Source organism: Dermacentor andersoni, chromosome 4 (genome assembly GCF_023375885.2).
Source record: "Dermacentor andersoni chromosome 4, qqDerAnde1_hic_scaffold, whole genome shotgun sequence".
Lineage (NCBI taxonomy): Eukaryota > Metazoa > Arthropoda > Arachnida > Ixodida > Ixodidae > Dermacentor > Dermacentor andersoni.
Window position 1 is genome coordinate 151,714,350 of NC_092817.1, and position 7,467 is coordinate 151,721,816.

The window sequence follows — 7,467 nt, forward strand, 5'->3', positions numbered from 1 at the left end:
CTGCAAGCATAGAGGGCAAGAATCTAGAACACATTGTATAATTTACTTTTTAAAGTTAGCTTTGCCGTGGTACAAGCAAGTTACGCGGTGAAGCATTCCCAATGCATACATGCGCGAACTAAGCTTTCGAAAGTGAAACAACGCTTTTAAGTTCCCCAAGGGAGCTTTGGCAACGTGCAAAGCTAAAGTCTGACTAACTTTTCAGTACTTTATTTTTAGTGTTACTAGAGCGAGGTGCCCCAATATGATCGAGTGGAAAAAACACCGACGTGACAAAGGAAAGGATGAGAACAAGAAATTTCCCGCCGAAGCGCCGATTCATTGCTACCGTTGCTCCCGCTGATGAGGCTTTGCGGGGAATGATTAGAACCGTATCGCCGGCACGTTTTCGCCGGTATTGGAGCCCCCCACCCTGCAACAATTCTTTGGACATTCCTTGAAGCTTTGGCGACCCCACACATGCGAAGGGTGTTGCCTATTTTGCTCTGAAAACGTGAATAAGACAGAGAAGCACTATCAACGACACAACAAACTACGGCGCTCGGCTGGCTCATCTCCCGTGTGTTCTGCGCAAGGCCGCCACCAGTGGCGCGTCCATCGGCGCGCACTACGCATATATGTAGCGTCGGCACCCATTAACTGCACAATCAATCGACATCATTTTAATGTGAATCATTCTTTGAGAACTACAGGTTTTTTGAGTGTGTGCGTGTGTATATCTATCTATCTATCTATCTATCTATCTATCTATCTATCTATCTATCTATCTATCTATCTATCTATCTATCTATCTATCTATCTGTCTGTCTGTCTGTCTTCATAGAGTTTCTATGTATCTATCTATCTAATCCAATCTATATCTATCTGGCTTCCTATGTCGGGATGCAGTCGTGGTCGTTTCTCGAACTAGGAAGCATTGTTTGACCAAGCACAAGCTTGATCGAAAAACGATCAGCCTGCAAAAAATGGTCTTTCGCACAGGCCCTTTGAAGACGTCGTTTTTCCCGGAGGGCCCGCGGCTTTCAGGAAGAGAGTGCAACGACTGCTGATTGTCTTCATGCGATACACGGGGCTCTTCGACACCCGGTGACCCACACAGTGACACTCATATATGAGGCTCAGGCTCAGTCGCCTATGTATGCCAGGGTGACCCCGCCTGCTGCAACACTACCACCACCATCACTACGACCGCCGAAAAATGATCAATTGATCAATTTTTACGCAGTTGCTCGTGTCGTTACAATCCCATATACATATCAAATAGATGTTATCAGGTATAGCTGTACATTAACGAAACTTTTAAAGACGTCTTTTTTATCGAGTTATATGCGTATAGCGAGTTATATATGCGAATTCCGCCTCGAGGTGTTGTTTCACGGCAAAACGACCTGTGCTGCCGTGAAACCATCTTTAGGGCAAAGCTCTCCGCCATCAGCGTCGCCTAAGAGGTGGGAAAAAGAGCCGGTGACCGAAGATGCAACGCGAACGGGCGAACGATTCGTGCATCCACGAATGGAGATTGTTTTTAAAAACGTTTGGGCGTTGTATGCAGTTATTTCTGCGGGTTATACCAGTGCCTTTTTTTTTTTTTTTTCAGATTGTCTTATCCACGGAAAAAGTACACGTATATTCGTTCGTTTCGAATACTTCGGATTGCACTTCGAGACTGCAATTTGAGACGAAGCGAATATCCAATAGTATAATATTCGCAAATATCGAATATTCGCACAAGCCTAAACTGTTTCTAGCCTGTTTGGTGGGCCGATCCCAGAAATAGTGGTCTAAATTTGTGGGCCGTTCCACGTGCAGCCTGAAAATGTGGTAAAAAAATATTTACGCAGTCCGATGCTCCTCCTCCTCGTCAAGTCAGGTGTGATACGATAGAGGGCCTTGCGCAGTGGCTCCGCCCCATTAATTAATTCTCACCCCCAACCACAGCTTCCTAGAGGCTACCATGTATGTTCAATTTATGTTCATAGAACATGATGTTTCCAACAGTGCACACATCCTATAGATATTTAGATTTATACAAACAACATTACAAATACATACCATAGATAAGCTAAGTCCCATTCAGATAACATTGCTGTAACGCAAGTATATTGCAGGTGGACATATGTGACCTTTAATAGATGCTCACTTTAGGCACACAGAGGTCTATAGAGCAGCTAGTGGATATCATTCAGTTCACACTTGCTAGCTATACTTACAGGTGTCACAGCAGATTTACTATCAAGGACGAATTCAATATAATGTTTGCAGCAGACACTGCAAGATCACATACATTGCATGCACACATTAATGCACATGCCCGTGACAAAGAAGTGCAGTGTACTTATTTTCCTGGACCTCCCAACTGCCAAGCTGAGCGTACTAAATTAATAAAGCGTTAAAAGTAAACTATCAGAAAATAGGCAGAGTAGATGTATACATATCAGCTGCTTTCACACATTTTTTTTTTGCATACTTTCCAACTATGACTTGAACAAATGAGGAAACATAATTCTCTCATAGGGAAACTGGAAAAAAAAGGCCTATGGGGGGACATCCTACTCATGTGTAGCACCAAAAAAGTATTTTTGTCATGCTGTTACAACATACATTAGATGTCATGTAATCAGCAACGCTATAGCCACTGGCTACCACATTCTGGAACAAAAATTATCCGAAAATTTTCCACAAGCCTTTACTGTCTAGCCTGAGCCTATGGTTTCACCTTTTACTTCTGCAAAATTTAAGCACCACATTCAATGTGAATGGCATTTCATGCACACTAAAGCTCAAGAAACATAGCGTTTTCAAAGATCATGCCACATAAAAATTTAACTATAGAACTTTAACTATAGCCCCCTACTGATATGACATCTCAAATAAAGTAAGAAAACTTAAAATGCAGCCAACCGCAATGATGTAGCATGTAGCTCGTACATCTGTACAATTTCAGCATGTACACGAGAGGTACATAGACAGTGTACTTATTTATACTGATGGTTCCACAAACATCCAGTGCTTGTCTGGTGCTGTGGTTGTCCCAGCAAGAGCTATTACCATCAGCTTTAGGACTGACCACCCAACGGCATCAACATCTGCGGAACAAGCTGCTCTTCGCGCTGCACTATGTTTCGTCAGTCAAGAACCACCTCGACAATGGTCAATCTTCAGTGACTCAAAGGCAGCCCTACAATCTGTGCTATCAGCTCTGCGTCGTGGGCCATACGAACAGCTCGTATTCGATATTAGATACCTACTCCATACATCACATGAGAAAGGACACCGCGCGACGTTTCAGTGGCTGCCAAGTCACTGCGGCGTCATAGGAAACGAAGACGCCAATAATGCCGCTCGGGCAGCTCTTGAAGACACACAGGAAAAGGTCATACCACTTTCACGGTCCGACGCAGCCAGCAGACTTCGAGTGCTTGCACAGGAGATCACGCTCTCTCTATGGTGCACACCAAGCAGCCAGACCAACCGGAGCAATCGTCAATACCACCTGCTCTCTTTGATGCATCTCTGTACGCCAACTGGACTCCGCCGAAGAGAGGCCATTCTGCTTTATCGCTTATGGCTAGGGGTGGCATTCACAATATCTTACTCATTTCGCATTGGAATGGCCAACAACGCTTTCTGCAATGCCTGTCTTTGCGAGAAGACGCTAGAACACATTCTGTGTGACTGTCCTGAATATAATGTTCAGAGACAGTCCCTGGCGTCCGCTCTAACGCACCTTGACAATAGACCATTGTCAGTTGAAACGATTTTCACATGTCGCCGACAGAACACATCGCAGAGACGGGCTTGGACAAGCGGCTGCGACAGTGATGTCACGTACCGCGCAAGAGTGACGGACTGTAACTGACGATATGTGTGCTGTGTTATGTGCTCTCTCACTCTCTCCTCCCCATCTTTCATCCCACCCATGCCGCTCCCACGTGTAGGGTAGCAAACCGGGTGAGCTGAACTGGTTAACCTCCCTGCCTTCCTTCCTTCAGAATGTAATCTCCATAAAAAGTGTAATTGTAAAGTAGTACGAACATCAATAACACATTGGCTACTTGATATTTGCAAAATACATGTTAGTAGCATGTCCTTTAGATTATGTGTCAAGACATTGACAAATGGATCATACCTGAATGTTGATAAGATACCGGTGGTCCATGGGGATATATACAGGTATGCCCCAACTCAGCTCAGAAAGAGGACATTTGAGCGCTTCCGCGCCTGAGTGCTGCTTCTTCCGTGCCTTCGGCCCTGACACCTTTTCTCTCTCTCTCCTCACCTCTTCGCAGTCCGTGCTGACAGCCGCAACGCTGCCGCCAAAATCAAGTGCAATGCCCCAGGTCGAAGGCAAACAGCCACTTTAGATGTGCTGCTTTTTTGGCCATTGTTTCACTCCTTGTGACGCCGGCAGCTCTTCTCACCTCTGCTCCGCCGACATCCGCAGCTGCGGGACAGACAGGCTGGCACTGCCAGCTAGAACTTAATTACCCGTATATATGTACTTGACGAGGGGAAGTGGGGGATAGTATGTTATGCTTGGGTACGTGCTGATTGTGTTCGCCAACTTTAGTACAATGGTGTACAACAATTGTACATCAGACAAACTGGGCAATGTTTTAATGGTCGAGCAAGACAGCGTAGAAACAATGTAAAGAAAGCAGGTACGGTAGCCATTCAGCTGCGCATTGCAACAAATGCGCATGTACCCCAATGTTCAGTGACACTAGGTTTCTGAAGCATGCAAAGAGCAAGAAAGAAAAACTGTAGAAGCTAATGTGTCAGCGCAGCGTCACTCAGCCTCACAAAACTTGAGATAAACTTTCTAGATAAGCACCTCTACTTGTAGGCATTACACATGCCTTTTAAAACCTTGTTGGTTATTGTTCGTGTTCTTTTGACATGCTATAAAAGCTGGTTGTTCTTTCAATAAATTTTCCAGTTGGCAGTACAGCGCTCGTCCTGTTGTGCTTGTTTTCGATACCTGTCCTCGTCTCTTTCACGCTGCTTCAAGTTTTACTCAAGATAAACCAACTTCCCCAAATCAAGTTCTTGCTAGTACAACAGCATTGTCGCCATTGCACACCAGCCAGAAGAGCCTTGTTCTTCGTAAATGTGACATAATTATACCATAACAGCACTCTGTTCATCTGGCTTTTCTCATTTTAAGTTGTTTTAATGCATAGAACAACCACTGCAACTACATATTAAAACCATGTTACATTCGGCCATTCTTTTGTTTTCTCCAAGAACTCGAGCATTGTTGGGAAACAATTTACATATTTGAGAAATGCGTGAAGTTAAAAGGCTGTTTATAAGAACAGAGAAGAAAGCAATGAGCAAGTGGCAACAGCAGTTGTGTGATTAGGTAAGTGGTTGGCAGCGAATGATTAAGTGACGATTTGAGTGAGTAGTGACACTGATGTCCAAGGAAACAAAAGTTGCATTAGTCACCTTATTCACAAATTTGCATTACATTTATAGTAAACATGACACACGTAGCCATACATAGATCGGCATACTCTGCCATGAGTATAGTGACTCATACACTCATTATACATGTGCAAGTGTGTGTGATAAAAGGTTGGAGTGGATGGTAGCAGAAACAGGAGTAAGCCGGTGAGCGAGCCAACGTGAATTAAAATGTGGTTGACTGTCGGTGAGTGCGAATGGATGCGAGAGACTATTGTTGAGGGGACGCTAGTGGCTGCCACTAAGTAGACGCAGACATGAGCGTGAGTGAGTGTTGGTGAGGCTTTATAGATATAAATACATGAACTTCAATGAGGTGATTGTAAGTTGGTATACGAATGTGAGTGTGTTGCTAGTGAGTGGGTGTAGTCATGAGCATGAATGCGACTGCCAGCAAGTGTATGGACATCCAAGTGGCTAGCTGTGTACTAGAGTTAAATAGATCTGACAAGTAGGGTTGCATCACATCTTGGGAATGTGGTGCATGGGTAAATATAAAGCGGCATTGTACCGTGGTCATGAGAGATTAAAGTTCTGGAAGCCTCAGCGAGTGTATGATTGCTACAGTACCTAATAGAATGTGCCAAACCTACCCCCATTCCCATGACCCATGGGAATGGGTCCCAAACACGTTTGTTGCATGTAACTGGTCGAATGTGACGCTAGTACACATGGATGTGAGTGAATTGAGCTCTAATTTCCCTTTAAATATCCTTTCAGTGAGCAGATAATTCTGAATCCTGGTGAGTTTATATTTGCAAGTCCAAGTGTGCTATCCAAACTCAGGTGAGAGGAGCCTACAATTCTGTGACTCTGAGTAAATCCACGAGTTTGAGCTAGCACTAGTGAGTGTGAGTCCGCCAGTCCGAGAGCCTGCCTGCATCTGATTTTATTCAGCGTGAATGAGGTTGAGCATGGCTAGGACCAATTTTTTTGTGAGTCTAAGTGAGGCCGGCTGAGTCTGGTATTGGGTAAATGCAAGTCTGAGTGGGGCCAATTGAGTCTGATTTCGGTGAGCCCGAGCTCGAATGAGCTCCAAGCTAAATACATATTTGGTAAGTTGAGTGCCAAAACTTGGCAAGCTTAAAAAAATTTGAAGCACGTAGTTTACAAATCCATAAATCTATATCAAAAACAGATATTTTAATTTTGTAAACTACATATGTTCAGCATCTGAAGTGGACAAATATTATATATGGGTTTATAGCTTACTTGAAATAGTAGAAATGTTTTTTAAGTTCTTTTGTTGATACTTCCTCCTCCTTTGAAAGTGAAGTTCCTTGGACGATAATCGGCAGCGATGATCAGATGCAGACAGTAAGCAATGTAGGTCAGATAAACAAAGTGTTTATAAGTAAATGTCATCATATACTTTACAAGGAAGCAAATCAGTTACAAACTCAATGGCTGAGAGAACAGTGTCTCACTCTTCTCTATCTTCAAAGAAAATTAGAGCTCAGAATACTATTAACGTAGACTGCACGAAGGCTCGATAATGGATCAGCAATCCTAATTACAGCCCAAACTGAGGTGCAAGGCATTGTCCAGGTTAATATACATTGAACAGACAATGAAAAGGGGAGAGAGTGTTGCTGTCCTGCCCCTCAAACGCAATCACCAACGGGAGTCAAAATTTGGTAGGCCACAGCCTATAAGACTGGCTTACTCTCAAGTTGAAGGTTTCTCTCAACAATTTTCTCTCTTTCTGCAGCCACCTTTTCTCTTTCTATTCCTACGCAGTCAGCCATGGTGTCAACAAGAAGCATTACACTTCTCGAATTTATATATCCAAATTATTCTCCACCTCGATGGCATCCATAGCTCGCAAAACAAGGGATAGAGGTTGCTGCATGCTGCATACCTGAAATGTCTCAACAAATGCTGCTTACAGGATCATATTTTATTGCCAAGTCACAAAGTTGTGCATGATGTTTCAGTTTGTTTTTATTTTGCAATGTTCAACAATCTTGGTAAAAGACTAGTGGCCTAAACAAACAA